The sequence below is a fragment of the Gossypium hirsutum genome, chromosome A05 (genome assembly GCF_007990345.1).
Source record: "Gossypium hirsutum isolate 1008001.06 chromosome A05, Gossypium_hirsutum_v2.1, whole genome shotgun sequence".
NCBI classification, from domain to species: domain Eukaryota; kingdom Viridiplantae; phylum Streptophyta; class Magnoliopsida; order Malvales; family Malvaceae; genus Gossypium; species Gossypium hirsutum.
In genome coordinates, this window is record NC_053428.1 from 87,150,806 (window position 1) to 87,173,053 (window position 22,248).

Sequence of the window (22,248 nt, forward strand, 5' to 3'; positions counted from 1 at the left end):
TAAAATTATTTAACTAATATTTTTTAACTGATAAAATAAAAAACTTTTAACAAAATAAAACGACGTTTTTTTACTTAAATTAAAATGATTTTTATGGCGTTTTTGTATAAAACGCCACAAAAAAATCATTTCACTTGAATAGCGTGGTTTTATCCCCAAAATTTCCCCCTCTGAAACCCCTAATTTTTCCTCTAAAATCGGTATCCTCAAAACACCCCCAATCTCACCCCTCCGTTGCTCTTTTCAATCAAGAAACTCTCCAGCAGCAGTCTTGATTTGGTTTCCAGTTAGACTCTGAGATAGAAGAGATGGCAGTGAACCAGACGGCGGCGTTGAAGGTATTCCCAAATCTGGCTCGATCTCATCTCCTCCTTTCTTGTTTCCGTTTCATATATATTGGATTTCTTTTTCCAAAATAAAAGTTTGTAGTTATTTCTTTTTCCCTTTTACTTCTTCTCTGTAAGGGTTTCTTTTAATTCTAGGCTTCCATTGTCTTCCTTTCGTTGTTTGTCGTGTGAGACAACTGGACGGAGCAAATGTCTAAGGACGACGAGAGGCAGCAATCTCTGCCGTCGGATCTTGAGTTCATTTCCAACAAGGCACGGAACTATAACGCCATGGGATCTGGCTCGGGTCACCCGGAGTTCCAGTCGACGTACTCGGACCAGGTTCTAGAGAACGTGTTGGAGAACATTTTTAGGGTTTAAGGAACTTGTTCTCGTTTGCTGCGATGGGTTTGGAATTGGAACTAGTGGCCTTGCTATTTTCGTTAACAAGTGCAGGTATTTTTCTCCATTATTTTTGCTGTTAATAGTGTTCATTATTTACTAATAACCTGCTGATTGGATCTATTTATGGTGTTAAGAGTAATGTTTGTTAGCTTATATAATATGGGATTGAGAAAAAAATTGTCCTGAAATTTTTTATTATTGATTATATAAAATGGCTATAGAAATCATTATATAGTCGATAATGTTCCTAAAATTCTTCTATTGAAAGAGTTCACTTGTTTCCAAATTCTTCATTTTCTTGCACATACATTTCGATGAATACCTCTTATCTCATTAAAAAAAAACACAGAAATCACTGGACATCTTTTCTAACTCTCGAAGCAGGATTTGTTATTATATCCCTAATTTGCTTCACTTAAATGTTGAACCTTAATTCAATTTCCCTCTTTATCTTTCACATTGCACAAGATATCCTTTTCTTCACGACTTCATATGTAACTTTGATTCATCAAATATCTATAAACTTCCTTCTACTATTCTTAACCTTAGCACGAATCTTAAGTTTCTCATCTTCTAATGTCTTCCATACCATATATGTCACTAACATATCATTTTAATGTACCACATCAATCATTTTCACTTGATAGTTATAACTGACCTTAGCAATTTCAATGAACTTGACTTGTCACTCAACTTGGGTTAACTTTTGTACCTTTAATTGGCTATCTTATCTTGACTCATCACCATCAAGTGCTCATAACTTTTCCTCTGAGCATGTGCATAACCTTCATTATTCACTTCAAATTCTTGTCACTTTTATCTTTTTGACTTAAACTCTTCCCATACATTTTTAGTGATTTTTGTGTATTATGAACTTATTTTATTTTTTTAGTTTAATTTTAAGACTAATTGAATTTTGATTTTGATTTATGGATTAAATTGAAACTTCAGCAATTAATTGGGGACAAATATTGGAATTAGCCCTTAAACAACTTAGTTGACAGAGTGGTGGCCTGGGTGTGTGTGCTCTATCATCATCTCTTTTATACCATCCATTGAAGCCTCTCGTCTAATCTGCATGGAAGCCACAACCAAATAAAGACAAAGCAGGCTGCAGGTTACTGTTAAATAGTAGAAAGTCCAGAGGGAATAGTGCTTTGAGGATTCGTGAAACCAATGTTAGTTCGTGTGAGTAGTGTAAAGCTTGGTCTTTTGGTGTTGTTTATTTTTAAAATTAATGAGATAATATATCAATATTCTGTACATAAATATATTTGCATGATGTCGTATTTAGTTATGTGCTGTGAATGTATAAATATATGAAATATATAAATATAAATATTTGCATGGCTTTGTTAATGGTTGGCATTATTTATAGTGTTCACGTGTATATATATATATACATACATATAGATATAAAATTGTAGATTTTTGCATGGCTTTCAACGGTGGTCCTTACGTTTTAAACAATGAACATCTAAAAATTTAGTTTGTAATTGTTACGTTTTAAATTATCTTAAAGTTGTAATTAAATTATTGGCTTAGTGACTGATATTTTGATTCCTTGCATATGAATTTTTACTTGTATGGCAGTTTATTAAATTGATTTTAATTATGGTTATTATTATTATTAAAATGTTACTTTTATTAATTGATTATGTTCCGAAAATCATATAGATCCATTACTATCGGTTTGCATTTATCCTGTTGAGTGTACATTTTTTAGAAATAAAAAATTATGATTTCAAATCCAACTTTTCTAATGGAAAAGTTTAATATCTTAAAAATGGTAAGATTTTTGCATTAATACAATAATAAAAATTTTATTTTAGCCAATATTGTTTGAAACGGTTTAGATTGAAAACTAACTGAGACATCAATCCGAAAAACGTTATTAGACCAGTCTCCATGTGTATGCTTGCAAGCTGTTGTGGTGATGCACATTAATTGTTTAGTCTTTTGTTTTGTTGTGCTGTAAGACTATTAACTTTAATATTTAACCATTTGTCTGCAGGGCAACTGACTCTTCAAAGAGGGAAAATTTGAACTTGCCAGGGCAAAATATGAAAATGTGTCTAATGTGATGCTGGATATGTTTACTTCAAGAAAAATAAAGAGTGAGATGTTTGAGGTTTATCATTCACTTTCATTTCTTGATAAAATATAGTTTGGGGTGGAATTGAGCAAAGGCTTCAGAACTGTGATTTTGAGTTGAGTTTATGTTTACTCCTTGATTGTACTGATAATAATTTGTCAGGGAATCTTATGCATTGGCTTTCTCAAACATTCTCGCCAACAAAAGGTAATTACAAGGGAACAAGCAGTTCAAGATCTGGAGGTAAGCTATGAGAGTTGTTCAAAGCTGGCCTTTTGGTCTACATCTTGCCTTGATGATTTCTTATTTTTGTATTCTTTTGTTTGATCAATTGGAGGTCTAGTCATACTCTGAATGCTTCTTTTTTATATTCAAACCTCTCCTACCACATTATAATCAAGTGTTCTTAAGTTGACAAATGAACTGTAAGAACCCATTCTTGTCGTGCGTTACAAGTGATTGTTGTTAAGTTATTGAACCCACAACCTTTCTGGAGTTTTGAACAGTTTATTTTAAGGATATTTTCTAACATTTAATACATTGCTTACTTTAACTAAATTCAAGAAAAAGGTGATGCATTAATTACACGGCATTGGTTAACATTTCTCTTAAGAAATTTATCAATAAACACCTTAACATGATAAGAATATTGAAGATTTTGCAATATGGTATTGATTTGTATTGTATTTCAGGCCAATATTGTGAAAGTATCACAGTTGTGAACTAATTTTCTCATCAAATACCATAATCTCATGGACATTTATATGCAGGAATTGGAGAGAAGAAGAGAAGAACTTGAACAATTGCTGTTGGCAGAAAGGGTATGAGAGAATATGGGTGATTAAGTCAAATGGAGAAAGGGGCATCATGTCCTTTGTGTGCAAGTGTTTTTTCCCTAAGACAGGCAAGGAACCTGACATCAAGAATTGTTCAACTTAAAGATGCTTCCTTGTACTCATTCTCATCCTCTTTATATTTTCCGATGCTTTCTTCAGGTAGGATACTAAGAATTTCCTGTACTATTCTTTACTCATCCTCATCCTCTTTATATTTTCCTATGCTTTCTTCAAGTAGGATACTAAGAATTTCCTGTACTATTCTTTCTGATTGCTTATAAAATAGTTTGCTCATTAGAACCTTCATTTTCTCTTGTCTTCTATTTATTTGTGTAAATCATTTTTCTTTTGTTACATATAAATGATTTTTTAAAAATTGTGTATAGTTTAAATTTCAAATTTCAAAAATAAAACATAATATAATATTTATCATAGAAAATAAATATTATTTAATCAAAATATATTTTTTTAAAGTTTATATTCTTTAGCGGCGTTTGTGAAAAAAGCGTCGCTAAAGGTCTATTATATAGTGGCGTTTTTAGAAAAAGTGCCGCTAAAAGCCATGGCCTTTAGCGGCGTTTGCTCAAAAAGCGCCGTTAAAGGCCATAGCCTTTAACGACGTTTGCGAAAAAAGCGCCGCTAAAGGTCATGGCCTTTAACGGCATTTGCAAAAAAAGCGCCGCTAAAGGTCATGATCTTTAGCGGCGTTACATATAGCGACGTTTTTTGTGGTGCTTTCTAAAAGTATTAACGACGCTTAAAAACGCCGCTAAAGGTCTGTTCTCCTCTAGTGGTCACATGGCCTAGGGTGTAACACCCCTAACCCGTATCTGTCGTTGAAATAGGGTTTCAGAGTATTACTGGAACATTCAGAACATTTTTCAGACAATTCCTGTAAATTACTATTCATCTACTCAGATAATTCAAAACGTCCTTTAATTAGACCCTCGAGGCCTAATACGAGCATTATAATCAAGTCGGGACTTAATTGAAAACTCATAAAATTTTTCGCAACATTTCAAAAATTTTCCAAGATTGCAGGGCTTACACACCCGTGTGGTCTAGGGACACGCTCGTGTGGTCAGGCCGTGTACTACACACGCCCGTGTCCCTAACCATATAATTCTTTCTTTTAAGGCATGAAGAAATTGAAGTCACATGGCCAAGTCACAAGCCCGTGTGCTAGGCCGTCTGGCGAATTTTATTTTTGAAATTTAGGTGCACTTTTCATACGACCGTGTAACACGCCCGTGTTCAAGGCTGTGTGTCACACACAGGCAAGACACATGCCCGTGTGTCTACCCGTATGGATAAAATAAAGCCATTTTCTAGCCTCATTTGTCACCCAAAACTTACTATTTTCCTACACCAAAACTCACAAGCATATATCCACCAATCCAGTATCATGTTCACATAAATTTATTCATTAATCATATGGTATTATCTGATGTATCAAAGGATACAAACTTACTCTTATAATAAACTTATATTCTAACATAATTCCAACAAACTAACACATAATAAACACTTATGTGATTACCAAAATATTACTTAAAAAATAGCCAAACTTAGACCACCACTAGTTAGATTACAAAATAACAATTACAAGCCATCATTGGCCAAATAAGCTTATACATGCCATTATACCAAAACGAGATTTCTATTTATACCAAAATAAGATAGTGGATAGTGTGATGACTACTCCGACCAACTTCCAACCTTTGCGAGCTTTGAGCACTATAAAACAGGGAAAATTAAACGGTGTAAGCACTTTATAACAGAAAATAAACTTACCGGTCATATTTATTAATACAAGCATACATAAATTTACATTCCATCGATTTTGGGTAAGTTACCTAAACACATACACTTATTCAACAAGTTAGTCACATAATCTTATATGAATATCAAGTAAACATAGATGAGCTCATCACATTACAAGCTTCCATTAATTTCACCTTTCCACACTTCAAGAGTCATTTCCGTTGGACTATTGAAATCTTGTCGGATGTTCGGGTAATATACACATGTGCAAAAGTACCCATTAGAGTACAAAATAAGAAGGCACACTCTTGAGTCGTACATTTTACAGTAGGATTACCAGTCCAGGCTAAATCCTATCTGTAACATATTCTCTAGAGAGCTTAATATGGATTACCCGTCCGGGTTAAATCCAATTTATAACCTAAGCTCAAGAGGGCTTACATTAGAATTACCCGTCCAGGCTAAATTCTATCTGCAACATATGCACCATTATTCTTAACCCATCGAAATTCAGCATTCAACCGGAACATGACAATTTGTCCATTTTTCACAACTTATGACTATTTCATTATGTATAACATATCATACATATCAACACAATCATACAATTCAATTCAAGCATATTAACATACATATTTAAGATACACGAACTTACCTTGAAAATGGTTTGTATTTGAATTTCAACTAATCCGAAACTTTTTGCTTTCCTCGATCTAGTTCCGTGGTTGGTCTTTTCGGATATATATGGGCAAATTTAACTATTAATCTATCACAATTCATATACATTTGCATTCTATTACATCCTAGGCAAAATTTCCATTTTGCCTCTATCCTTTTCAAAAATTTCAATTTCGTCCTTTGGCCCAAAAAATAAAATTCATGAAATTTAACCCTCTTTCCAAGCCTAGTTGAAAATTATATACTACATTTATAGCACATACATTTCACAAATTTTAGAATTTTCCATGGGTTTTATCACTTTTTCATTTTAGTCTCTAAATCAAGTTTTCATAAAAAATTGCTTTGTAAAAGTTGTTTTTCTATGAATAACTTTTCATTTTCTACCATAAATTTCAAATTTTCAGCATATTCATCCATGACTCAAATTTCATACCTTGATAACTTTTCAAATAAATCTCCTAAATAGAAGATTAGGCTATCTCGATTCCAAAAATATAGAAATTACTAAAAACAAGACTTGATTTCATACCTTATTGAGCTTGAAAAGTTTTTTTCCTCTCTCTTAGGGTTTCCATAGAAAAATTGGAGAAGATGATATGAAATTAGATGATTTTTTTCTTTTTAATTAATTGCCATCTATTAATTTTATTGATTTCCAATTTACTCCCTACCCTTTTCTAATTTTTCCATGGATGAGTCATTAAAATATCTACTAAATACTCTTCAATGGTCTAATTACCATATAAGGACCTTAAATTTTGAATTCCATAGCTATTTGATACCTATAGTGACTAGAACCCAACTTTTGCATTTTATGCAATTTAGTCTTTTCCTTAATTAAACACACAATCGGTAAAATTTTCGTACCAAAATTTTTATGTAACCTTCCAATCATGATGCCAACCATAAAATAAAATAAAATAATTTTTTTATTTTTGGCTTGGATTTGTGGTCTCGAAACCACTGTTTCGACCTCACCGAAAATGGGCTGTTACATGGGAGGGGGAAACACGACTTGGCCACACAATCATGTGACCTTTTATCGATTGCACATGGCTTGGGGAGATTTCACACGCGCTTAGACACGATCGAGTTTCCCTTGCATCATTATTGTGAATTTTGTCACACAGGGTTAGACAGTTACACATTCTGGTCACACGACCATGTACCTCAATCACACGGGCATGTGTTTTAGCAACACGATCATGTATTTTAGCCAAAGGCATGTCCATCAACCACAAGGGCATGTATCCTTGTCACACAATCTAAACCTTACCACATGGCTGTGTGGTTCTATTTTTATAGTTTTTACTTTTGTTTCACTATTTGATACATTTTAGTCCTTTAGAGATCTGTCACATTTTTAAGCCTTTGTAGGATTGTTTGGGACTTCATTACTGCTTGTAGAAAGTCCATAAGGGGGCGTACTTTTGCTTGAATATTTTTTTATATACATGTACTTATAATATCTTATTTTGATATTTACATAAGTTATTTATATGAAATGTCTGGATGTGATTAATGAAAATTGTGTGTTTTATTAATTTAAAATTTTGTAATTGATTATGAATATGTGTGTGTAATACCCCTAACCCGTATCCGTTGTCGGACTAGGGTTATAGGCGTTATCGGAGAATCAAAACATTTTACAAACAATTCATACACATCATCCACAATCATCATCAAACATCAACACAGAGTTCCTTACATAGATCTACGAGACCTTAAACATGCTTTAGAAAAGGGTCGGGACTAAATCGAGCTCCTACAAAATTTTTCAAAACTTAAACATTTTTCAAAGTTGTACAGGTCACACGACCGTGTGCCTCACTTGGCTTTGACACGCCCGTGTGTCTAGGCCATGTCAAAACAAGGCATACATACTGACTTGTCCACACGGCCATAAGACACACCCGTGTGCCAGACCGTGTGAAAATTAGGGAGGCTACTGACTGGGGTCACACAGCTAACCACACGCACGTGTGTCTAGCTCGTGGTCGAAACTGACTTGGCCACACGGCCTAGCACACGCCTGTGTGTGCGACTGTGTGGTCTGTCCAAGCTCATTTCGAATTGGCCCTCGAGCAACACGACTAAGACACACACCTGTGTCCCTACCCGTGTGGGCAAAAATGGGCCATTTGCAAGGCCAAATTGCCACCCATTAAGGGTCCTCCCTACAAGCATAAAACCAAAGACATTTTATACCAAATTCTCAATCATTTCACAACCAAAACATACATCTTTCATGCCATAACATTATTCATCAATTATATACTCAATATACAAACCAAAACATACCAATCCCTAACCCAAAATCATACCAAAACATAGGTTTCATAATCTCAAATCACTCAATTAAATCTCATGCCAAATCCTTACCAAATTCTATAATAGGCACATATCAGAACTTACCAAAATTGACCAATTCTTTTGGCCATTCATAAACATATCATATTGATCATATTACATCACATAGCTTATAATCATAATTCATCCATATCCACAACTAAAGACCAAGCCATATCACATGGCTAAATATATACATATCACAAAACATAATCTAAGTACTTCTAGTCTATACATACCATACTTCAATATATACATTTTCAAAAGGTACCAAGGTAAGGTTCGATAGTGTGCTGATGATCCTGGATGATCCCCGAGCTCCGATAGCTACGGTATCTATAAAACAGTTGAAAAAACACGCGAAGTAAGCTTTCAAAAGCTTAGTAAGCCATATACAAATAAACTTATCAATTAAAGCATATAAGCATCATCTAATTACATATACTCCATTGCCAAATACTATCACAAACCACATAATTCATATACTCTATTTATTTGAACATATAGCATACTTTCTCATACTTATATCACATATCATCATTTGCTCATGTACTTACCTTTTATTCTCAAACATTGAATTACATTTGAAACGTACCTGAATCGGATACACATTTCATATATTCATTCTTTTCTCGGAATGCCCGTTGAACTATTCGAAATCATAAGGATATACGGATAACTCAGAAAGCTCATACAATGCCAACGTCCCAGACGTGGTCTTACATGTAACCATATATCGATGCCACTGTCCCAGACGTGGTCTTACACGAAATCAATTACGATGCTGATGTCCCAGACATGGTCTTACTGGTAAATCACAAGACGATGCCAACGTCCCAGACATGGTCTTACACAATAACACATATCGGATCCTATGTCATGACATATGTATCCTAACTATTCCTAAGGTACGTACGAGGCTTTTCGGGTGTCGGAACTTTGTCGATACTTTCTCAGATATCCCATTCTCCACACATATAATCATTCAACATTTTTCAAAAGCATATAATCCATAGTAATTCAATTCAAAATACATTTATTTGTAAATCGACTTACCTCATATGGAAATGAACGGAAACGTGCAACTATTCAATGACTTTCGTTTTCCCTCGATCTAATTTTGTTTTCTCTGGTTCTTGATCTAAATCAATTCAAATTCAACTCTTTTATTCACCAAATCATTCAATTCAATCAATAAACACAAATTTAGGGCATTTGACAAATTAGCCCTCACATTTTTACATTTTAACAATTTCGTCCCTAATTCATAAAATCACAAAATACACAAAATTTCTTTATACTTATGCTTAGCCGAATATTCATAGTACTCATACAAGTACACATATTTCATTTATTTCACATTTTAGTCCCTCAATTTATAAATTTCACAATTTAGCCCCAAATTACTCAAATTCATAAAAATTCAAAGAAAAAACTTAGTAATCTAACACATATCTTTCATTTACTACCATCAAACTTCATAAATCTCACATTATCAATAATGGCATAACTTAAAATCATCAACAAAATCAGAAATTGAGACATGGGCTTCATAAATTACTAAGCAACGATCACAAAAATGTAGAAATTATCAAAAACCGATCGAAACACATACCTCAATCAAGAAAAATCTTAGTTGAACCCTAGCAAGCTTTTATATTTTCTATTTCCTTTGATTTTCGGCAAACACAACATAAAATGGCCTAATTTCATACTTTATTTTAATTATACTAGATTTATTTCATCATTTACTTATTTACCCTTTATAATTAAACACATAACTCATATTAATTAAGGCCATTAATGTCCACTCATACTTCTAATGGTCAAATATCAACATATGGACATCTCATTTAAAAAGACATAGCAAATAGGCACTTTAACAATTGGAATGCCACTTTTACATTTTACGCGATTAGGTCATTTTATCAATTTAAGCACACAAATGATAAAATTTTCATATGAAACTTTCACACATGCTAATTCACATATTATTAATAATATTTTTCTGACTCGGATTTGTGGTCCAGAACCCACTATTCCTACTAGGGTCTAAACCGGACTATTACAGTGTGGAATATTGGAATTTGAATATGAGTAAGTCTAATTCAATTTATATTCTTATGTACTAAGAGTTTTCCATATGCACTTTGTATTATGGTTAGGGGTTTGAGTTTGAAGTGAAGGAAGTTTGATTTGACAGTTTAACTACATTATTATTATATTTTAGCAGCAAAACTACAATTATGTTAGCAACTTGATTGCATAACTTTCAAGTGGCACACGACCACTTTAAGGTGCGATTTGGTTGGATGGTTCCACCATAACCCAAATAATGGTGCTAGAGGTTGGAAAGGGTCAAGTATACCCTTAATGGTATGTGATGGATAAGGAAGTTAGTGTGTAGCAGTTGGATAGGTGGGGTCTTGTGTCATTTTGCATTGGAATAAGATTTGCATATCTATTAATGTTAAAGCATTTTGGTGCTCTACCCTGATGTGATATTTGATTATGTTTTGATCTCGGCTATGGTATTTTTTAGCAACTGTGGGTACTGCTTTGGTTACATTGTTTTTATACGACTCTACTTGATTACTTTTTTTTTAAGACTCGCATTGAGCTTTTGTAGCTTATCCCTTTAGTTTTTACCTTTTCAAGTAACCCACGTGATTAGGTGTTGAACTCTACAAGCTGAGGGTCTCGGAGTAACACATTTTGGTTTGGTTTTATAAAGACTTTCATAAGTTTTAATAAATTATTTGAAACCAGGCTGTAATTAAGTTATATGAACTATGGTATGGGTTTCGAGTTTTGGTCTCGTAAAGTTTCAAGTTTTGGTTTTGAATTAAAATGATGAGTTCATGTATGGGTTGTAGCTAACCAATAGGATATTTTCTTTAATAATCACATGGTTTTTAAGTAAATAGTTATGGTTTTTTCGTTGAAAGTTAAACGACGATGTATTTCGTTATACTAAATTATATCGACAAAGTGAAAACTTATTCCATCCTCCCTTTGGTACGATCCTCAGAATACTGCCAAAATATTTCGTTATACTAAATATTATTACAATTTGACCCATGCACTTGCAAACACTGCCATTTTTAATTTATATATTTTTGGTGTCATATTTTTTTATAAATAATAACTCGTTTATAGGTAGTCAAAAGCCATTCCATTATAGTATCGTGATTGAGCTCTCCTCCAACAACATACCATTATGAAAGCAACTACTCAATGCTCGTCCATTGACCTTATCATAAGTGTGTTACCCGATTAGGATATCATTGGTTTCTTTGGGATAAAATCTGTTCTCCTAGTATGATCCTATTTTATCTCATGGTAGTCACTACATTTTCATGAAAAGTCAGTTACTATCGAATAGTAAATAAGTCATTCATCACAAAGATAAATGACCCTTTATCATGTTTACTTGTCATCAACCATGTAATGTAAATGAGAGGATATCATTTACCCATGTCTCAGGCCATAAATTCTACTATTTTGAATGACGCTACATACTGCAAAAGCTTTACACCGAACGCACCAGCTTTCGATTCTTTATCTATTCGAGCTCAGGCTTTTACTTACGTCAAAATGCATGAGTCACACATACATAGTTCATCAGTCACTCAGGATTTAGGTATGTCAAACTATTAACATTTCAAGTGAATAAATCTATAAAAGGATTCAGGATCTATTCTACTTGGGTAATGCCCAATGTATTATCATTCTAGTCAGTCACATTTACGTCTCTATCTTCTGGAAGTCATCCGCTCCAATGACCAAGACAAGGTATCTCCCCAATTGGATTTGATGGACGACATATCAGTCTTTTAACCGATTTGCTCATTTTTGATTAGACTAAAGACATGTTTAGGTTCATTTACTAATACAATTTGTCTTTTCGTATTATGATTCGACCACGTAATACTAAGGGTGTTCAGTCAGTTAACTGAATCGAACTAGCATTAACCAAATTTTTTGAACCCTTAATCGTTAATTGACCCAAAACTTTTTCAAAACAAATTAACCGAACCGAATTATTTCGGTTAATTCTGTCAATTAACTGAATTAACCAAAATTTTTATGTTTTTATTTTTTTGTTAAAACAAGTTTAAAACATATTAAAAAATAAATTGGTAATGTTCATTTAACCGAATTAATCAAATTAAAATTAACCAAAATTAACCAAATTGGTAATATATAATATTGGTTTTTTTAATGTTCAATTAATTCGGTTAATTACCCGATTTTGAATTAAATTGACCGATAATTGAACTTTTAAAAAACCATTAACCGATCTCTGGCCGAATTAGCTCAGTTAACTAATCGAATAACCGAACTAGTTTGGTTCGATTGGTTAATTCGGTTTTAACCAAAATTTGAACACCCTTACTTAATACTGCTTAGTAATAGTTAAATATTAGACAACCAATGAATAACATTACCTTCCATTTTTCTTTGAGTGCAAAAATCATTTGAGGAAAATAATGCAAAGTTTCTACATTTAGGAAAATAATGCCCTAAGTGTAGTATTTTCATCTAAGTACATTTGTAAATTTTTTGAAAAGATTGATTAATAAAATTAATCATGAATTAAATTAACATACTTTGTATGACTATCCTCAAATGGTTTTTGCACGCAAAGCAAAATAGAAGCATGTTGCTAATTAGTTGTCTAAATGTTTAACTAATACTAAGCAGTATTATGTGGCCGGGTTGTAGTACAGAAAGACAACTTGTATTAGTATACAAACCTAAACATGTCCTTAGTATAATTAGAAATGAGCAAACTGATTGAAAGACTAATATGTCGTCTATCAAGTCCAATTGGTGAGATGCATTGTTTTTGGCATCAGAGCAGATGACTTCTAGAAGATAGAGACATAAATGTGACTGACTGAACTGACAATACATCAGACAAGACCCAAGCATAATAGATCTTGAATTTTTTATGGATTTATTCACTTGTGATGCTTATAGTGTGACTTACCTAAATACTATGTGGATGGTGAACTATGCATGTTGACTCGTACATTTTGATGTAAGTAAAAGCCTAAGTTCGAATAGATAAAGAACCGAAAGCCGGTGCGTTAGGTGTATGACATTTGTAGTATGTAGAGTCATTCATAACAGTGGAATTAATAGCTCAAAACATGGGTAAATAATATCCTCTCATTGGCATTACATGGTTGATGAAAAGTAAACGTGGCCACGGGTTGTCCGTCTTTGTGATGGATGACTTGATCACTATTTGGTAGTAATTGGCTTTTAATGAAGGAAAATGTGATGGTTACCATGGGATAAAATAAGATCATATTGGGAGAACGAATATTATCCCCAAAAGATCAAGGATATCCTATGAGGGTAATACACTTATGACGAAGTCATTAGATGAACATTGAGTAGTTGCTTTCGTAATGGTATGTCGTTGAGGAGAGCTCAGTCACGATACTATTGTGGAATGATTTCATGACTAAATGAATTTATAATTAATAGGTGAAAAGCCAGAAGTTAATTATAAATCATTTGAGCCTTAACCAAATATGTCCAGCCGGTCCCTCCGCTAACTCAATGAAACCAAGAATGAATTGCGTGCTTGAATAGAAATGAATGGAATGAATAGAATAAGAGAAAATGGAAAACATTCAGGAATGATTATGATTTTCTCTTAAATGGGGAAATGGAATCATTTGAAAATAAATGTAGGTTTCCAAAAATATAAATGGAAATAAAAATGAAAATGGAAATGGAAATGGAAACTTGCAATCCTATATAAGGTTACTTAAAAATGATGGAAGAATGAATTTATGTTTTTAGATTGTTTTGAAGCTCAAAAATGAAAGTAAACCTTTCGGTCATAGTGAACATATTGAGTTGCGAAATATTGAATGAATTTTCCTAAAATTTTAACAGGGGTACAGTAAGGGTGAGAAAATTATTTTAAATATAATTATTAAAGTTTATTTTGGGAAATAGAAAAACTTAATTGGATTGGATCACATTACAGAGTACTAGGTCAAAATGGCTCAGGAAATACTCGTAATTGAACCCAATATGAGAGAGACTCAAAACCCCTCATATAACATGAAGTAGGCGACAACCCTAGTAGAAATACAAGGGTGAGTCATTCACCCCTCTCCTAGTCTAAGTAGGATGTTGTTTTTCTATTTAAAATAAACTTCTACAACTCTACAAGGGTTTTACCTTACCTTCCTATAAATAAATGACATCGATAGAGCTATTTACACAAATTTTGAGAGATTGTTATTCTTCTGAAAAATAGAGAGAATTTACTTTTAACTTTTAAACATATTTTTCAAAATAACAATTTTATCTATTTCTATTAAAGATGAGAGAATTTCAGTTTTCATCCCAAAAGGAATACTTTTTCTAGTTATTTATTTTGATTCAATTGGTATGAGCCCATACTCAAAGGAGTTTATGGTATGAGAATAACAAATAAGATTGTTTGGTTGAAAGTCAGAAAACATCAAGGATCTGCTTATCCAAAATATAGGTACGAATTCGGTGAAAGTTTATTGATATAAATATCACAAACCAAGTCAATTTTCAAAAATTTTAATTTTATATTGTGCAAGAAAATCGTTTTGAAACTAGGTTTTTTCCAACAATTACACCTTACGAGTTTTATCCTTCTGGCAAGTCTACAAGTTCCTACACTGAGTTGGAAAACATAGAGTCCATCTCAGCTTTTATAGACATTTCTCAAACATTAGAATCATCACTCTGCATTGCTTCATTATATATGAGTGGGGTCATCATCTTCCTATTCAGCAAACTCAGTGTTAAAAACACTTCCGGCATATTGGAAGAACTCAGGCCTACAATAGACCCTCCCATTGCAATAAAGCACCATATGTTGCTGGTCGTTTGCAGTCCTACTATTAGGAGTTGGTTCTGGAACCATTTCAGTAGGTTTTTGTATTTTTCCCAAAATTTCCTCGTGTATTTCTTTACTCCAAGGTTTAAGGTCATTCATATAACTTTCTTCAAGGAAAGTAGCATGAGTTGACACTGTAGCAGCTTGTTCTTTCGATTTATAAAACAAGCTACCATTTATTCCCTTTAGATATCATACGAACATGCACAATTCTGTCTGTAAGTCCAAGCCCTCACATCTTTTTCCAATATGTAGGTCGGGAATTCCCAAATCTTAAAATGATTAACATTTGACTTCTTCTTGTAATGTGGTTTACGTGCAAGTGTACATAGTCATTCAAGTAGTAAGTAAAATGAGTTATCGTCTCCACAGGGACTATGTATGTTAATCAATTATTTGTAAAATTATAAACTCAAAATTTGGTATAAAAACACAATAATTTGAATGATGATGTTTAGACTAAGTGAAATTAACTTGATGCAAAGAGTGATCCCTAATGCAATTTTAATCTAGATGCAATTTACCTAAATGTATTAATGAATGCCTTTAGCAACAAAAACAATCAACATTAAATGGGCTAGGATAATTATATTAATCAATTCAATTTACTTTATCATGCTTAATAATGTTCACAAATACTTCTATGGCAATTCGATCTTTCATGAGTTTGGAAACCAAATTAAATCCTCTCGGATCTTTTACTTAGTAAAATGTGCATTTTACTGATCATATTAGACTAAGGGTTTCTTAGCATTTATGCGAGGTTGCAGGGACATTTACATTTGCAACAGTTTAATCACATAAACCTAAAAACTATACAAGATAATAAAGCTAACTAAAGATATTATGAACCTCAACTTAGTTGGGTTTAATGATCTAAATAGAGCATTGAACTTTTCAATTATGTGTCTACTAGCCTTCTTCTGGTTAGGATCGCTCAGTTAATCTGAATGCACCCAATGACGTATGAATGAAATGCATCATGATATTAAATGAAAATATGATCGACTGAGGCCCAAACATATTAAACATGAATAAAATAAATCTTATTGAATTAACATAATCATTCTAGCAAATAGGATTTAAAATACCATATATGATGTGAAAAACAATAAACTCAAAGCACACATAATTAAAATAAATAACAAGAGGAAAGAGTAAAATCTATTTAGTTCAATAGGCTTTTGGATCTATTCTGACTAATGAGCTCCTCTGTTCTGATTGATGCTTCTTTGCTAAGGGTTTCAAGGTGGCTGACCAAAGAATGCTTTTGACAAAGCTTATGTTGGCTAAAAGATGGAAAGGGAGATGGTGGCTATGCAAAAGAAATGAAAAGGGAAATGAAAGAGAATGATGAATGAGAGAATGAGTGAGAGATGAGTGTTGAGGGATGATTTGAGAAGTGGGGTTTGTATGGTATTTATAGGTGAAGGTAAGGGGTAGAGTTTGCTAAAAAAAGAATTTAAATTCCTTCCTTTTCTCTCACATATGGCCGGCCACAATTCATGGAAAAGAGGATGACTTAGTCTCCTCATTTTGAATTCAAACCAAGGCTATTAATAGCCATAAGGTAGATGGTTTTAACAGCAAAGTCACTGGGTTGATCTTTTATTATTTTCCAACTGTAGGGACCTTCAATTAGATACCCCAAAGCTTACTTTTAGACAGCCATCTACTTGTGCCAAAACTGGGCTTTAATTCCCCCTTGTTGGACGGTTTCCTAGTCTAATAATTAACCAGACGTGTCCATCTTTTACTGGGTCAAATTATCAACCTCATGACCCAATTTGCATGGTATTGCCGTCCACATGAAATTATTTGTGCATGTCCGTGTTTCATTCATATTAATCACATCTTCAATGGTCCACCTACATAGTGAAAAAAATCACATATTAATAAATTAACATGAAATAATATAAAATATGTACAAAAATCATGCAATTAAGAATAATTTCACATACATTATAAATTCATGTCCAATATTAATGATTAACTAAAATTCATTTATTTTAATAACAATTACTCAAGATTAACATATTTATTAAGTAAAAAGGTGGTAAAAATATATTAAAAATTTATAAAATTTCGAGTTTACACCTGTGATGCAACAATTCATATGGGTTTTCGATGCTGCCTCAGTTGACACACCATTCAGAATATAGCAAGTTATTCGAACAACATATCCCCAAAAAGATGTTAGAAGCTTTGAATTACTTAACATCAAACGTACCATATCTAACAATATTTAGTTTCTTCTTTCTACCACGCCATCACATTCTCTATGATGTACCCTAAGAACTCATTAGATAAATATTCCTCATCTCGATCAGACCGAAGTGCCTTTATGGGTAAACTTAGTTGTTTCTCCACTTCCGCACAAAACTGTTTGAATTTATCAAAAGTTTCACTCTTGCAGTGTATATATACTCATATATGGAATAGTCATCAATGAAAGTTCCATAATACTTGTAACCACCTCTTTCACAAACGCTCATGGGGCCACATACGTCAATATGCACAAGTTCTATGGGTTTTTTGGCCCTCGTTCCTTTTGTATTAAAATATTTCTTAGTCATTTAACCTTCCAAGCAAGATTCCTATTATGGAAGATCAACTTCTTTAAGTGACCTTAAAATCTCTTCTTTCACAAGTCTAGTGATTCTTTCTTGGCTAATATGACCAAGTTTCAAATACCGAAGGTACGCCTCATTAGAGTGAGAAGTTTTAAGTCTTTTATTCAATATTTTAGTCTCAATTAGTGTGTACATCTTTGGTTTAATAAAATAGAGATTATTTGACATCCATCCATTATAGATAAGATTGCAATTTCTAAATATTTCGATTCCATTATTAAAACTCACGATCAAGTCGTCTTTATATAAACATGCAACAGAAATTAAGTTTCTTTTGAAACTTGGTACATAGAAAACATCTCTTAAAATAATCTTCCTAAAATTATCAAAATAAAGATGTACATCCTACTGCTTCATTAGAGACGCTTGTCTCGTTCCCTGTTCGCACTGATAAGCTCTTATCTCTAAGATATTTTGTCTCTTCTAACCCTTGAGAGAAACACAAATATGATTAGTGGCTCCCCAATCAAAGACCCAGTGGCCTATTGAATCCTCCACTAAACAAGCTTCTATCATAAAGAGTTGCACAACTTTGCCTTTGGTAGCTAGGTATTCTTTCCACTCTTTGCAGTTCACATTGCAGTGTCATTTCTTACTACAAAAGAAGCATTTGGACTTAGATAAATCTTTAGGCTTATTGGTTCTCTTCCTTTCCGCTTGTGGTAGCCTAGAGACCTTACCTTTGTCTTGCTTAGCACTTTTTATCTTCCCTTTTGAGGAACAAGCAATAGTTATATTTGCTTCTGCTTTTCGGAATGGCTAACCACTATTCAACATCAACTCATAGGATTGTAGTTCTTTCATGAGTTGTGTAAGAGTCAGATTCTTATTTCCAAGGTTATAAGTAGCCTAAAAACCAGTAAAATTCTTGGACAAGCTTTTGAGCACAATCTTTATTTGGGTGTTCTGGTCCAAATTATTCTCATTGTCCACGACCTCGACAAATTAACCCATAAGAGTGATCGTCTTTGACCGGAGTGTTAGGCTTTTGCTGGGCATTTATCAAGCTAGTTATTGCAGATTATCGAGCTAAGGTAATTTGGCCTTCGAATATGTCTTCTAGCTTATCTAGAATTTATTTAGCAATCTTACAGCTCTCAAGTTGCTTATGCAAAATGTTGGTCACGTTTGCCAGTATATAGCAATGAGCTATCTCATTAGAATCTTCACAGCATCTTCTAGCCTCAACTTGAGTGGTCGGAGGGCACTTAGTATCAAGAACTATTTTAAGTTTCTCACAACTTAGGACAATTATTAGGTTCCTTTTCCATTCCTTATAGTTATATCCATTCAATTTATTTTTAGTGAGCATATTCAATAAGAAAGTAGGTGCCATTTTCGAACTAAATATAAAATATTCATCTCTTAATATCTTTGTATAAGAAAATATTTGATAAAAACATTTGCAACATTACGATACGCATTAAAATGATGCATGCATTTTACATTTAACCTTGAAAAACATTTCTAAGTCATTGCAACGATAATTCCCATACACATTAAATCAAGCTACCATAGAGTAATCATAATCAACTAGTAAGAACATGGATTTCCATCTAATTACTACATGAATGTAATTCCTTAGGCATTCACACGTGGAACATAGTCCAGCAAAAAAAATAAAAATAGATTCATGTACAAGGAACGAATCGGATTAAAATAGGGTTGAAGATATACCTTTTAAAAATTAAAATTGGAAATAATGTTGTTGGTTGATATCTGAGAACTCCTGAAAAGAGTTATATTTCATGCTTTTAGACCTAGCCAATTGCTTGTACTTAACTACATTTTGTTGAATTTTAGGGCATTTTAGTTAGCATTTTTAATATTGCATTAAGACTTGGAATTTGTTGGAATTAAGTGCTTTTAATCACTTGAGGTGGAGCTTTTTGTGTGGCAGGAACATGTTTTGGAATGAGGAAATAAAGGTGTGAAGTTTTGTCATAGAAAAGTACAGACAGTTTGCTAGCACGGATGCCGTGGCAATGCTGGGAAGACCAAGTCAATATTTTCTGCGCAACAGTCCCAGTTCAAATTCATATTCAAACTGGTATCAGATAAATCCCCCTAAAAGAGGAGAATATAATCACGAGCTGTTAGCCAACCCTAGCCTAATCTATCTATAAAAATTGATGAAGAGGACTTCACAATAGGGAGGAAAAAAGTGGGAGAGATCCTTAAGTGTGAATAAGGGTTCGGCTACCCAAAGGACAGGAAGTCGAAGGCAATCCTTCTTAGCCATCATAGGACATTGTGCTGTCAAAGTGTAGACTAGGCAAATGAAAGCTGTTTCCTGAAGTTCTTCAGTTATTTCTATTAGTATTCCCTCGAAAGACTGAATTGAAGTAGTTGAACACAATGTCAGATAATATTTTGGTTTGGAATTTTATTTCCCAGCCCATAAGCTAAATCTCATAGGGTTGGGATTACTTTCGATGAAACCTTAGCTATTTTTATGGATGCAGTATATATCTAATTTATTTTACTGTTTCATTTTATTGTTCTTATTTCTTAATTAAAATGCAATGATCTCTAGACATAGAAGGTTGTTCACATGTTATAAACTGATTCTAATTCCTAAAGTGTTGGATTTGTTGGATTAAAATTGAATGAAATAAGCAAGTATTCGATAAAAACTTGTAGTCAACTCTAGACATAGAGTCACGATCATACATAAGGAACCCATGCAAGATATCTAAAAAGCCAATAGACACGGGCAAGGTAACTTGATGTTTTGTCCTCGTGAGAGGCAAACCATTCTAGAACTCTTTTGTGTAGTAAAATAAATACAATTTACCAAGGCATTATTAATAGTAAGGGTCAATTCTGGGAAATCCTGACCTTTCGAAGCAACATTACTCTATCATTAGTCTTTGTCGTAGTATCTTTTTCACAACATATTAGTTGCTTATTTCTTTGTTTACATTCTATTTAGATAATCACTCTTGTTATTGCCATTACATTTCTGCTTCACTTTTGCCATAGCATCTTATTCATTAGTCTTGCCAGATCATTAACCAGATTATAATAACTTGGCCACTTTTGTGCCTCAACCCGATACTCATGGGAATGATACTCACTCATCACTTTATTACTTAATACGACGTGTCTACTTGCACAAATCACACATTATTTTATAGGCGACAATATCCTTTTCACGATGTCAATCCTAGCCACAACATAGTCCACCTAGTGTACAAACAAAAAACTCTTCTGAACTTTTCAGAGAGTATCCAAACTTTTGGCTGCTAGAACTAGTTTGATTTTCTTACTTACCCCTTCATAATCTGGGATTGTATTCCTTTAATAATATCATGTCTATTAAATATGAAATAATTCCTTTTTACTTTTTAGAGAAATCATGGAAGATATTGAAATAATATTCTTTTCAAAAGAATACTAACTCTCATAAATATTAACTCTGGAAAGAAGTTGCGAAACGTATCCGCTAGTTGTGAATCATACTCGTTAGGTAACACTGTCCACCAGGCGATACTATTCGCTAGAAGATGTTGTTCCATGGGCTATACTATCTGTAGGGCGTTATTTTCCACCAAGTGAAACTATTCACCTCATGGTATTCATCCGCCAATTATAAAAATCCGCTATTGTTGTATGTAAGAAGGTTTACGCTCATTCTATTCGCATGAAGTCTATTCGCTTTAACAATAAGGTGTGACCCTGTAGGTTCTTGTAACGTTGGTAGTAATACTAGAACATTTCTAACGTTACGATAAATAAGTGGCATCTAGCAATGCATCATTGCTACCCAGGATACAATAAGTCATAATTTGACATAACGTTTTCATGATAAACATTTCATGTATTATATCATTTTATCTTTTATATCTGGATTGGACACAAGTCATGGTTTAGTCATATTTGTATAGTTTAATCTCATATTTCTTGATATTCTGAGTAAACTATAATAAAAAATAAGTGTGATATCTTATATTAACTTATATGAGCATGGTTATGCATTTCTAGTCTTACTTCATCAAGTAGCCTAAGATATTACTCCCATTATGTCGGAGGGGTAAATCTTATCTTGATCAATCATTTCCCACTAAATGGATTATGGTACATCGAACATTAGTCTTTATAGCTCAACTTGTTACGATAGATGTTTGACTATATCAAAATATACAACTCATGATGTTGGGACAATTACAATCCAAGAAACATACTCATGGCAGGTCAGTGACACATACTCAAGTATTGATTTTGACATCCTTATGTCAATGGCAACACT

General features: G+C 33.1%; 1 long non-coding RNA gene across 5 annotated transcripts; it reads left to right on the plus strand.

Annotated features, from left to right (window-relative positions):
• Positions 1-119: 119 nt before the first annotated feature.
• LOC107957147 (uncharacterized) lies at positions 120-20,487 on the plus strand. 5 transcript variants are annotated; one of them, XR_005926776.1, is made up of 7 exons: positions 135-338; positions 483-782; positions 1,683-1,909; positions 2,746-2,848; positions 2,989-3,069; positions 3,597-3,821; positions 19,897-20,487. It is a non-coding gene; the product is annotated as an uncharacterized lncRNA (long non-coding RNA). The 5 variants fall into 5 exon arrangements; XR_001700377.2 differs by lacking the exon at positions 19,897-20,487 and having other exon boundaries at positions 120-338; positions 1,683-1,919; positions 3,597-3,968; XR_001700379.2 differs by lacking the exon at positions 19,897-20,487 and having other exon boundaries at positions 465-782; positions 1,683-1,919; positions 3,597-3,968.
• The last annotated feature ends 1,761 nt before the right edge of the window (positions 20,488-22,248 follow it).